The 13,576-nt window shown below is 43.1% G+C and overlaps 1 protein-coding gene and 1 non-coding gene across 51 annotated transcripts in view; both read left to right on the forward strand.

Moving 5' to 3' along the window:
- The window catches only part of CAMK2D (calcium/calmodulin dependent protein kinase II delta), a 158,805-nt gene that overhangs the window by 42,978 nt on the left and 102,251 nt on the right, over positions 1-13,576 (forward strand). The window lies entirely within an intron of this gene.
- On the forward strand, positions 6,294-6,365 carry TRNAP-AGG (transfer RNA proline (anticodon AGG)). Its single transcript has one exon. It is a non-coding gene; the product is annotated as a tRNA-Pro (tRNA).

Here is a 13,576-nt window from a genome sequence, read left to right on the forward strand (position 1 = left end):
TGTGCGGCTGAAAAGGGGAAGAGGAAAGGCAGAAAACTGAAATTTTAAAATACACCCGTACTTCTTTTAAAGAGGAGGAGAATGCAGGTATCTTACCGCACCCCATTATTACAACGTCCAAAAGAGGACTCGTAAAAAGAAGTGTTTTTCAGGGCACATTTTCAGTTTAGGGGCCCTTATCCCTTGGAGTGATTCTGTAGATTGGCTTTAATCAGTTCTCCCCCTTCCCCCGTAGCACTCATTAGGCAAAAATCCGTTAATGAATTATTCTGGAGTTTGTTTTATAAGCTGCCTTCTTGTCACAGAGTTGTTCTCTCAAAAGCCATAGGCAGCTGAAAAAAATACTGCCAGAGGTTTTTCTGCCCCGGAAACTGGAATACGTCCAGCTGTGGGACAGGTGGGGAAAGGCATTAAAATGCGGATTTGGGTTTGAAACTGATGAGCTGTATTGGGAAGAGGCAAAAATTGCTGAGATTTGGTTCTTGTGCATTATCAGTGCTTTCTGTGTCAGTTCTCACGGATGTTTTAGAAGCAAAGTGAAAGTGCTGTCATCCTTTCTCTGTGCCGAACTACAGAGCGTTTCCATCTCCCAGAGCTCTTCAATACGCGTCCTGGCTGTGAGCTCTTGGAATTAGCTGAAAGAGCTGTGGGCAAATACAGTATATGAGTAATGAATTTCTGTTTTATAAATTTGGTATAACAGTGGTACTATTTCCCCAGCGCTTTGCCAGCAATTTAATTAGAAGTGGCAGTTTTGATTAAATAACACAACTGGAGGCTGGGTTATTTCCCTCCTCCAGTTCCCTTACTTCAGTTGCAGGAGAGAAAGGTTTTTCTCTACTGTAGAGTCAGTTAGTGCAAAAATGTGTATGGTAAGTAAAATATTCAACGGTACCACGGAAACCACATTATATTTGCTTGTTTAATAATAGTGGTCCATAACATTCATAATTTAAAGTATCTCCACTAAGTAACTTTTTCAGATGTGCAGCAGATCCTAGAAAAAAAAAAGAGGGGAACGATACCAGAGACTGGCACTTAGATGGAATGGGAATTGAACAAAACACCAGTTTTTCTTGTTGGGAATAACCTCTATCTGGTCGAGAGTTTTTCTGCTGACTAAATTGAAATTGTTCTATTTGACTCTGAATTATGTTTTGTTGTTGTTGTTTAGGTGTGGTTTGGGCTGCATTTTTGGGGGGTTGATCCCTGGGGGTTTGTTGTTTTGGGTTTTTTTGCTGGAGTCCTGTGCTGTGATTTGTCAAAGACGTACTTGCATCAGTGATGATGAGGGCAATAGAACACCTCAACCGTACCATCCCCAATCAGAATAATAAAATTCCTGACTTCAAGTGACAGCGTGGATGTTTTGAACAAATCATGTTGCTGTGAATATATTCTTATATACTTAGTTTCTCAAAATCATCAGGCTAATCAAATTCAGTAATTTGCCAGTGATATTGATTACTTTCTTATCATTTGTAATATAATAAAATACTGTGCAACGATTGCCATTTAAAATATTGCAGTTATACCCTTTCAGGCAGCTAATATCAATGATATTGCCATTTTACCCTTTCAGATGGCTACTGTTAGTCACTGTGCCAGCATTTGGATTCTCTGGAATATTAGCATATCTTCCCTAGGGTCTTTATTTACAGAAACGAGGACTAGACATTCATTACCTAGAATGCCCTATTGACTGTGTTTGTTGTATCCCCAAAAGCTGAGTGTGATTTTGAAAGATTGACGGTGTCTTTAATGCTGAAGTTGTACCGGGGAGGAACCTGACGCCGTGAGAAACTGAAACGCGTCAAGCGTTCTTTTACCTAGTAGGGTTATTGGGTTTTTCTCCTTTTGACAGCTTTTCCTCACAGCTCTGTTTCTCTCGAAGATCTTTTTATTTTCCTGAAGTGGAGAATGATTTACTTACCCTGTTCGCTTTGCCAACAGAGAGATAACGTCGTTTTATAGTGTTTCCCGAGAAGCTCGGTGGCTAGGGAAAAGGCTAGCAGCATGGGAATTAACGCTACGTGTGCAGATACCCAAGTGTTAGGTGGTTTCGTAGTGAGGAAAAAGCTGAAGTGCTTTGAGGCAGGTTCTGTGCAGCCGCTGCCCGTTAAAGAGGGTAGCTTGCCTTGTGGGACTGCCTGCTTGCAGGCTAGATGCCTTAACCTGGTCCAGGATTTCTAGATTCTCACGGTTCCTTTGATTAATCTGCTCGATAGGGTGCGTGGCACCGAGTGCAGAAGCTACGGAAAGCACGCATTTAAGCGAGAGAGCTTGTTTACATAATAAACCCCAGAAACTTGTCAAAAGGAGAAGTTTAAATTACCTGGTAATGCTTGCTTTGACTTTTATTTCTGTCTGTCTTGAAAAATCCTGTTTATTCTATCCTCACCTTAATTAAATAAACAAACCCTCAGACTCACTTGCCTGGGAGCATCTTCTGTCGAAAGAGTGAAATTATGACAACTGTTGAATCAAGCAAGCTATTTAGGCGTGAATGTCTTACTAAAATAAGACAAATGAGGAATTAGGAGGCAAAGCACTTGGAGGATTTGGGCATTTATCCCTTGTTTCAAGTATTAGAGGCTTTTGTGTTTTTATGTTTAGTCAGTTATGGTGGGTTTGCATTGCTGTTAGAAAATCAAACTGAAAGAAAGAAAAAGAGATCCATTCGAACTCAGGGGAAAAAATATCGGTTAATACCAATTAGACCACTAACCTTCAATAAAAGATTCACTGGTTAGCGTCGACTGAAACGACTGTGGTGGTACTTTAACGGTAACAGCAGTAACCCTCTGAGATTTTTTTTTTTTAATGAGAAAAGACTCTGTTTGGATACTATCTTTTAGTGGTACGTGTTTGCAAGACTAATGGTTTTTTTCAAAGAATTGCTTTTACAAACTCAGTGAATTGAGTTACAAGACAGTGATTCTAAAGATAACGTGAAGATGATCCACTTGGAAAATAAGACCATACTCCTGGAGCTTGGAGGTCGTGGCATCAGAATCCTGGTATCAAAGATTGCTGTAGCATAAAGCTTCAGATGGTTAAAAACCTATTCACGCATGTGGTATTTGAGGAGGAGATTTGTTATTTTTATGAGCAAAGACTGAGCAACTCGGCAGAGTAGAAAAAAATTAATATGGTGGGTTAGTCATAAACCACTTCTCTCTTAAAATAAGTTAATGGAAGAAAGATAATCAAATTACTATTTAATGTGGATCCCCTTTTTGAGTTTGTTGTTATTACTGGTTTTGCTTTTTATGGGCCATGTAGAAATAAATACCTGCTTTACTTATGATCTGTTATTTGGTAAATACTGAGGTTTAGTCATTAGGATATTTTTATTGTTGCAATAGTATCTCTAGTCCTATCGTACTGGTACAGCCTACCGTTATTTTTGAAGAAATATTCCCGTAGGCATGTGCTTATGTATTCTTAGCGTTTCTTTTTGTTATGAAAAGCTTTGGCTTTGATGTGCTTAATAAATTTCCTCTGAGTCATAATGATAGTTGCCAAACCATTGTTTTTGTTCTTCTTGGACTTGATTCTAGTTCTGCAGTTGTTTCCTCCGAGGGGGTTAAAGTCCATGAGCTTTTATTAAGATAAATGTCAGTGATTTCAATTGGATTTGCATAAAAGAAGCCCTTAGTCTCTGGTAGAGTAAGTCATGTGTAATGTTTAGTTTTAAAGTAACAGCGACTACAGGAAATGTTAGAAGTAAAAGTTGTTGACCTTTTCTGCACAGTGGAGTTCCTGCCTTTGACTGCTCTTTTCCCTTTTCTATTAAATATGGAATACTGTAGCATCCTTAAGCTATCAGGGAACTGAACGTCCTCACTGGTTATTTTCTGTTTAAAAAAAAAACGAAAAACTTCCTCCCTCCCAAACAATGAATGCAATATCTTGTTCTAGAAATGACATCAAGGCAAAAGATGGTGACCATTGATACGCTTTCTAAAAATAAACATTGCCAAAGTGAAGAACTTAAAAGTCAGAGTTCAGAACTTGTTCTTTGCAGCGGCTTCAAAATCAGTAACTTGCTTGTGTCTGTCCAAGCCAAGTGGATATCCTGGGTAGTCATCGTGACTTGGTGTCTTGCATGTAGTAATTCCTCATTTATATTAAAATTAGCTAGTGTCAGTTAGTAGGTCATGATTTATTTCAAGTTAAAAAATTATTTGCTACCGCAGTTTACGTGTTGTTGTAGCTGACAGTGGGTTCGGGGTCTATAAGAAGTTGATTTATTTTTCTTTTTACTCTTAGACAACATTGTTTTATCGGCATCTGGAGGGAAAATGAGGATGTCTCATGTATCTCTCACAGCGTTATTTCAGAAACCTAGATACTTGAGGGGGCCTCCAAAATTTTCGTGGTCAAACAGAAGTCTGTTCAGAGCTTACAGTGCTCTTAGTGGATTTAATGGGTTGAACTATTCCTCTTTAAGCTGGGGTCCGTAGGACTGGCGTTCAGCAAGGCATTCCAGTATGTCCTTAGCCCATCCCTCTCCGCTGAAGTATTTGCGGGCGAGCAGATGCTTTAGTGCTTGTCGGACTGCTGAGTCGACGCCTGAAATTCCAGGCATCTCTTATATATGATGTATTTTTCCGAACTTACTTTCAGTTCCTAAGATTATTTTTTTGCCAAATGCTGGTGTTTCCTGCAAACTTAGGGCAGTTTTCTGCGGGAAATGAGTTTAGAAACGGGAAAAATATTTCCCTAGTTATTGTTTAGAACTGTTCATTCAGGAGTGGGTATGGAACGCTCATTCTCGGTGCTGGTGTTATAAACAGGGTGTGTGAAAATATGTCGGAGCAAACACTCAAGGAGTTTGTGTTTTGCGGAGCGACTTCTCTTCCTTTCGACTCGTCGGAACGTAAGAATGGCAAAGAAAACCTCTATACTTAATATAACGGCCGTCAGACGGCTGTGTTATACAAATTAATAAATTTATCAAGTTGTATTCAAAACCAGCCAGTCATTAAGCTGCTCACTAGGTTTGAAGCGTCCCCCTGCATGGGATGCTGTCCTTTCCCATAGCTCTACACGCCGACTCGCTTGTGCCGCGTATGGAATGCTTTTTACTACAGGCAGTATTGACTGAACCAGGAAACCGAATTTGTGATTTTTGTGCGAATACATCGTATAGTTTTCACACCTCTTAGCACACGGGGATGTGTAGAAAGGTTTTCAGACAGATGCTTCGTGGAACTAATGTGCTGATTTAGGAGCGCTTTGTAATGACAAGCGATTTGGGTATTGGTTTCGCAAGCTGAATGTATGAGGCGTTTAGAGTTTTCTTCAAATTGCTCTCCTTTAATCTCCTTCTCCACACCTGTCGAATTGTTGGTAAGCACCCTGAAACTCCAATTGCTGAATTGTTACGTATTCCTCTGTAAAAATCTGAAAAATGGAAGCTGCCCTTTGGCTGAAGCCTGTTGTGCTAAAGCAGTCGCGGTGCTTTTGGCCCGCCTAGATGGGTGCTCAGCTTTAGCTCCTGCCGAGAAGTAAGCGGAGTCAGCTTGTGTATTCTGGAGTATAACTTGTCATGTTTAACGTCTGAATTGCTCAAATATGAATCGTGACTAAGCCTAAAAAAATGAAACGAACCAGCAGAAAATATAAAATAGGAAAAAATGAGAAATAATGTATGCACTCAGATACTTATCAGCCAAGATTAAAAAAAAAAAAAAAAATTAGAGGTGCAGTCTAAAATTTGAGAACCAAAAATGACAGGGAGGGCGGTGAAGTAAAGGAAGATGTATGCAAGATGAAGGATGCCCGTTTGTTGAGAGAGGGAAGGGGAAAATGCGGAGAGCAAAGGGCTGCAAGGACAAAATGTGAAGAGCTTTCAAAACGTAGGATATAAACATCATGAATGCATAATCTTTGCAAAAAGGGACGAGTCAATTAAGGCACTCCAGGAGGGTCACCTGGCCAAAGCGGTGGGTCTGAGGTGCCGGATGAGGGGAGAGAAGGGTTCGGGGAGGCTGCGGTGTGTGAAGGAGCAGCGTTCCAGCCAGAGGTGGGAAAACAGACTGAGGCAATAGGGAAAAAAAGTGGTCAGTCCCGAAAGGAGCCTTTTTGTTCTGCTTTTAAATATGCTCCGTCTTGCACGTAGGGTTGTTGCCAAAACCAAATTGTGGTTCAGAAGGAGGAAGGGTTGCAGGAGATTTGGCTGACTGTCGGTTCTAGGAATTTGCAATTTGAGTCGCAAAGGAAAATATACTGCTGCAGGGACGGAAAGAGGCGGTAATGAGAAGCCTGAGAATGTACAGTACAGCGGCTCGTTGGTCTAGGGGTATGATTCTCGCTTAGGGTGCGAGAGGTCCCGGGTTCAAATCCCGGACGAGCCCAGCTTTTTGTGGCCAGCAGATGGAGGGAGGTGACTCTTCCCCTCTGCGCGGCTCTGGGGAGACCCCACCTGGAGTTCTGTGTCCAGCCCTGGGGTCCCCAACATCAGAAGAATATGGACCTGTTGGAGCAGGTCCAGAGGAGGCCACGGAGATGCTCAGAGCCCCTCTGCTGTGAGGAGAGGCTGAGAGAGTTGTGGGGGGGGGTCAGCCTGGAGAAGAGAAGGCTCTGGGGAGACCTTCGAGCCCCTTCCAGTCCCTAAAGGAGTTCCGGGAAAGACGGGGACTAACTTTTTAGCAGGGTCCGTTGTGACAGGACAAGGGTTAATGCCTTGAAACTAAAAGAGGGAAGATTTAGACTAGATATAAGGAAGAAAATTTTTACACTGAGGGTGGGGAAACCCTGGCCCAGTTGGCCAGAGAAGTGGTCAATGCCCCATCCCTGGAAACGTTCCAGGTCAGGTTGGACGGCGCTCTGAGCCCTAATCTAGTTGAAGGTCTCCCTCCTCATGGCAGGTGGGTTGGACTAGATGGCCTTTAAAGGTCCCATCCAACCCAAACTGTTCTACGAAAGGTGCATTCAGGTTTTCCTGTAGATCTTCCAGGAAGCCAAATGTAGATCTTCCAGGAAGATATATTAGGGAGATGGTACAAGATGCAGCACTGGACAGAAGATCAGAATAAAAGAGGTGATACAGAGGAGAGAAGGTGGGACACAGAGTAAACAGAGTTACATGTCGGGGGAAGATGGGTTGGCAAACAGTCGTGCTGTTTGCATGGGCACTGAAAGGTTTTACAGCGTGTTAATTTCAGTAGACGTACTCTTTATATAATAGCTAAAATCTCTCTATATAATGTCTATATATAATTGTGCGTATATTTTTATATACTGTATAAAACATAAATCTTTATTTATATTATTTTAAATAGTGGAGATCTATCTCCCCTAACCTGATAAGGGCACTTAACCCAGAAATAGGTAAAATGCGTATAAACAATAACTACTGCTTCTTCTCTAGAGACTGTTTTTTAAATTTGTTTTTGCTTGTGCCAGTGTGGCTGTCTGGGACGATGCCGCGGTTTCAGACTTTTACTAGTGCTGCCCTTGCTTTTTTAAGTCACCTCTCTGAAGAGTGAAGTGAGTGAATCACCAGCTGGCCGTTTAAATCCACAGCAAATTGGAGTATAAAAAGTGTGTGTGGGGGGGGGAAATAAGGATTTATTAGCTTGACCTCAGCACTGTATGAATGCATGCCTTTAAGAACTGTTTAAAGGTTTCCAACATTTGAGTAAAATCCGGTCTGCGTTCTTATAATTATTTTGTTGGTCTCTTCTGTCTGTTCGTTTTGGACATCATTAAACACAAATCATATTAAAAAGAAGTAAAATCTTCTTGGCTCAGTGCTTTGCTATTAATGTCACACGTTCACTTTACTCCTTTTGTCACCTCACTTTAAATCATGTGCTCCTCAATTTCGGCAGCGGTGCTAGAAACAGAAGAAACAGAGGAATATCCTGCACTTTTTTTTGGTCACAGTTGTCATAGAAATCAGGGCTGAAGTGTCTTTGTGAAGTGGCCCGAAGACACTTGTACCATCTCTGACTCTGTAATCTGTGCTTCGTAGGTAGGAATGAAGCCTCTGCATCTATTTATCAAATGCGCACACACTACGAACGCTAAGATACTGACACAGAAAGAGGGTGGGAAGTGGAAGAAAGCCCTACAGGAACACTACCCGCCTGAAAACTGCTGCTGTTGGCGGCCTTCACAGCTGAGCACAAAGACGCCTTTTGTTTTCTTAATGCCCTGGGGCAGAATTTGAAAATCAACAGGTGCGCTTTTTATGCGTTATTTTTCAAAGCCTCTCAAATTAATATATTTTGCTTTTCCTTGATATTCAGAAGCCTGGTTGAATAGGAGTGTGGATGCGAACATAGCCACAGAAATAACTGGAGGCACACTCTGTGCCCTGATTTCTGGTCTGTTGATGCTTCTGACCACTGGCCTAATAAAAGAATTGGCTCTGCTGTTGTTGTTGCATACTCTTATCCATTACGGACCCGGGTATCCATGGAAAAGATGTCTTTATAACAATGAACACCTGGCGTGTGCTTCTGTTCGGGAAGCATTAGGAGGGGTGGGTCAGATGAGTACTCTTCGTGTCTTAATTGCTTATTAAAAGAATGTCCCACTTTCCTCGCTATAAATACTAGGAAGAGAGGAAGACTCTGTTTTCAAATGTTTCCCCAGGAGCAGGAAGCGAATGCTAGAGCATTCGTTTTGAAAAAGTGCTTTTGGGAATTGAAGGACTGTATTCTTCCACATTTCACCTTCTCTCAGAGTAGTGGAGGGGCTAAGTGAGGTTTATAAGCGAGCGTTTCTGTAGCATGAACTCAGTAATGGAAAATTCAAAGGGCTGCGTGATGTACTGTTATATGAATAAATGTGGTTCTTGTTTTCTCTTAGAGGCTGAAAGCGAGTAGGTTGCAAAGTGCTAAAGGTCTGTAAATTATCTGTCATAAGAACCAGCTCAGTCAGGGACTTGGTAATGTTGTTGGTCGCCACGAATGACTTCAGCTTACAGAAACGATCAGTTCTAAGAAATGGAACTGGACTGCTTCCAGAGCCTTAATACTTCCTCAGAGAGAGTTTAAAAAATGTATTTGATGCAGTAAGATTGTGTATAAACTGCATTCCTAGACTTAAAGCCAGTCACCGTTGCAACACCATTCCTCTTACACAATATATCCTTAAACCACAAATATTTATGTTCCATGATGCCTAGAATTGTAGAATTGTTTAGGTTGGAAAAGACCTTTAAGATCCTCAAGTCTAACTCTTAACCTCGCGCTGCCAAAACCAGCACTAAACCACGCCGTCAGCACCACATATACACGTCTTTTAAATACTTCCAGGGATGGTGACTCAACCACTTCCCTGGGCAGCGTGTTCTAATGCTTGATAAGCCTTTCGGTGAAGAAATTTTTCCTAATATTCATCCTAAACGTCCCCTGGTGCAACTTGAGGCTGTTTCATCTTGTCCTATCGCCTGTTACTTGGGAGAAGAGACCAACTCCACCCCCGGCTACACCGTCCTTTTCTCCAGGCTGAACACCCCCAGCTCCCTCAGCTGCTCCTCATAAGTCTTCTTCTCCAGACCCCTCACCAGCTTCATTGCCCTTCTCTGGACATGCTCCAGCACCTCAATGTCTTTCCTGTAATGAGGGTCCCAAAACTGAACACAGTATTTGGGGTGCAGCCTCACCAGGGCCGAGAACATGGGGACGATCACTTCCCTCTAATAATGGCCTCCTTGGCCCCCTGGGCACACTGCTGGCTCGTATTCAGCCAGCTGTCGACCAACACCCCCAGGTCCTTTTCCACCAGGCGGCTCTCCAGCCACTCTGCCCCAGGCCTGTAGCGCTGCATGGGGTTGTTATCACAGAATCACAGAAACTTCAGAGTTGGAAGGGACCTCTAGAGATCATCTAGTCCAACTCCCCTGCTAAAGCAGGATTGCCTAGAGCACATTACTCAGGACGCACATTACTTATTACTTATGACCCAAGTGCAGGACCCAGCACTTGGCCTTGTAGAACCTCATCCCATTGGCCTTGGCACATCGATCCAGCCTGTCCGGATCCCTCTGTAGAGCCATCCTACCCTCAAGCAGGTCAACACTCCCGCCCAACTTGGTGTCGTCTGTGAACTTGCTGAGGGTGCACTCGATCGCCTCGTCCAGATCATTGACAGAGATACTAACCAGAACTGGCCCCGATAGTGAGCCCTGGGGAACACCTAAACAGGCCAAAATTTGCCCTCCAGAAGTCTAAGGTAGCAGTTCCACTAACGCTCCTCCTTATTTTCTAAGAATCCAAAACTCAGTCATTTCATGATCCCCATGCCCAAGACAGCCTCCACCCATCACAATCAAAACGCTCCCTAACATACAGGGCTACCTCACCGCCTCTTCTTCCTTGCCTATCCCTTCTGAAGAATTTATAACCATGCATTGCAGCACTCCAGTTACGCGAGTCATCCCACCAGGTTTCCGCGATGGTAATTACATCGTAGTTTTCCTGCTGCACAATGGCTTCCAGCTCCTCCCGTTTGTTGCCAGCGCTGCGGGCATTGGTGTAGATGCACTTCGGTTGGGCTAAATTCCTAATTCCTAGGTGACCATTCTTGGGCACTTCCGTGGTTTCATCAATAATCCTTGCATCTTTGCTGTTGCGTAGATTTCCGTCCCTTGTGTCCGCTGAGACGGCAGACCGAAGGACCTCGCTAGCATCCTGTCCCTCAAACATTGACGTGCCACCCCCAGGCTTATCTCTAGGGAGCCTGATTTCATCCCTTTCCCCCTTCAAATCTAATTTAAAGCTCTTCCAATGAGCTCTGCTAACTCCTGTGAATACTTCATCGTGCTCTACATAGTTGTCGGAGAAGCTGACAAAATCCGGGTGGTGGTGATGGGGGCGGAAGTTGTATTGCTCTGTTAACCTGTGCGTCTCCCCCACTGAGTTACACAGAGCTGGTTTGCATATCTGCCAGGGAAAAACGTGTAGAAAGAATATGTCTGCTCTTTCAGGTCACCCAGGCATCACATTTGACATTTTGGTAGTACTGAAAGGTAAGCTTTCTTTGATGCTTCCCCCCCAACAGAAAAGTGCAGCTCTGTGCTTTTTTGGCCTAGAGTCTGCGTATGTGGAAGGGTTTATCGTAATCTTAACATCTCAATTATACGTATTTTTACTACGCGTAGCACATTTCTTTCTCAAGGCAGAGCTCAGTTAACTTCACCCGTGCCACTGCATTGTAGCAGCATCATCCCTAGGCTGGTTCCAGCCAGTCCTTTCTGTTCCTCAGAAGTGAGAAGGCAAAGTTTGTTTGGACAACCTGTGTTCCCGTCAGGAAGTGTGGTCTGCCTACTCTTCCCATGTACGGTCGGGTTCTGCCACTGCTGTGGGAAGAGGGCAGGAAATCTGCCTTTTCTTGGCACTTTATGGTGTCCCAGAACTTCTACTTTGGGAAAATACATTCTTTTGAATGATTTAATAAAAAATAAGAATACGGGGAACCTGTGCAAAGCAGGAGGGGTCCTGGCCTGAAAGCCCCTAACAGCTCTAGATGTGGTTGCGGTCTGGGGTGGGAGACCTTCAGAGCGGTGTCCTTGTGGCGTGGCTTGGAGCGTGTGTCAAGGACTATGCTCTGCACGAGTCGGTAGGGAGAGTCGCAGCCCGCTTACGTGCCTCCCTTCCTCACGTAGGTTAAAAAAATCTGGCGCTCCTATGACAGAGGAGCATAAAGGAAAGGTTTGGTTCCTCAGTGGGGTTCCTTAGTGGGGTTCCCCGACCCACTAAGCTGTTCTAAACCCATAATCTTACAGACGTCCTGTGCGTAGCGAGCAAGGGTCAGATCTAAGAGAGTGCAAACAAACCTCGGGTGCCTCCCACCTGTGTTGTGCCCATGAAAATTCCCATTACAGCTACCTGCTGAAATTTTACCAGGCGTTAGGTACGTCTTTAGCCCAGAAACTGCTACAAGGTTGGGTGATGATGTCCTCCTACCTGGCAACTGAATTGCCTTGGAATTACGTGGAGCACGGCTTAAGTTTCTACCGAAGGGCTTGGTCTCCTAAGCAGGCTCCGAGCTCTCTGACACTTGGCTCGCCATCAGCTCCAAGACCTTTAAGCACCTTTTGTCTCAGGGAATAGTCTCTTCATCTCTCTTGTTAAGATAAAAGAGCTTATCCTGGTGAGATTTTACTGCCCAGAGGTTACGTTCTGCGACAACAAATTTTTAAATTCTAATAGAAACAACAAAAGCACCAAGAGGGAGACTTTAATGCATTACAGGGTTTCCTTTTAATAGGAGCTTTGTTTTTCTGTGAAGGAGACTGAGCAAGAGAAAATCTTTTTTTAGTCAAAATAATACTAACGCCAGCAAGAAAGTGTAGCTGTGTCCTGGTGCATCCTGTTGTCAGGATTTCTGCAGTCGTCTTCTGATTTCCATGGGAGAACGTAACAGGGCCAAGGGGGCCTGGGGTGGGCTTTAAGGTGTGGAATCTGAAGAGTCTCTTGCGACTTAAAACTCCTTGTTTTCTTCTCATTTAGCTGTCTACAGAAAAACGTGGGAAAAAACCTGAAAAGTGTTGAACTGTGTTGCACAGAGTAGGAAGCAGCTTGTAGAGACCATCCTCAGAAAAAGTAAGCAAGCTGTGTGGGAAAACATACGTTTTCTCACAGGGAATAATAATATATCCAGTCAATACTGGGGGGAAAAAAAGAAATGTCCAGACAACGGAAGGGGCTAAAGATATAAAAGTTAGCACTGGGGAGATGCACTTGCACTGTTCGCTGGGGACTGCAAGCTCTAGTAAAAAGATAACAACAGGAAAACCACAGAAGTTATTACAGATTATTGTTAGAAAGAGGCTTTGCTTTGGCGAAGTTTGAATTTTAGATACCCACGTTGATAGGCGGTGAGCAGTGGACGTCCAGCCGTGGCGATGAGCTCAATGTGGGTGGTCAGGGCAGGATCAGCCCTTTGGATTCAGAGTCACGACACCAGTAGAAGAGATTTATACTGAAGGCATTAGTTATAAAATGTGTTATGACTCAATCCAAGAAATAGGTATGTCTGCATACGTACTTTTTTGTAAAAAAGTGAATATTGATTCCACTTAATTTGTTATTTTATTTGCCTGAGTAATATAAAGACAGCCAGATTTTCTGATGCAGGCATCATAAGTTGTAATATGAGATTTTGGTTTATTAGAATGTTGTCATGTGAATTAAGATCAGTTCAAGTCTTTACATTCATTCAGTCCGTCAGTACCCCAGCTTTTACACATCCATATTCCATTTGTTACACGTTCCACAGAATTTCGTTAGTTGTTGTAAAGGTTGAATTTTTCATGGTTTAGTGCATTAGATTTTTTTTTTTTCTTTTTTCTTGGCTACGTGTCACATTAAAGTTATTTGTAGCTGGCTGCAAGGTTTTTTCCATTAATAAAACTGTATTATTCTCATTGCAACCTTCTTCCAGATTGTATCAGTGTTTCACAGGCTGTGATCTTTTTCCGATCTTGATAACTGCCTGTTGCTGTGACAGATGCCATTGTTCACAAAGGGAGACTTGCTTTCCTAAGACAATCTAGAATTTATAGAGCCTTCCTCCTTCTGCGTTTGCTTTGCTGCTCTTTGAGCTTCTT

Source organism: Larus michahellis, chromosome 5, assembly GCF_964199755.1.
Source record: "Larus michahellis chromosome 5, bLarMic1.1, whole genome shotgun sequence".
Lineage (NCBI taxonomy): Eukaryota > Metazoa > Chordata > Aves > Charadriiformes > Laridae > Larus > Larus michahellis.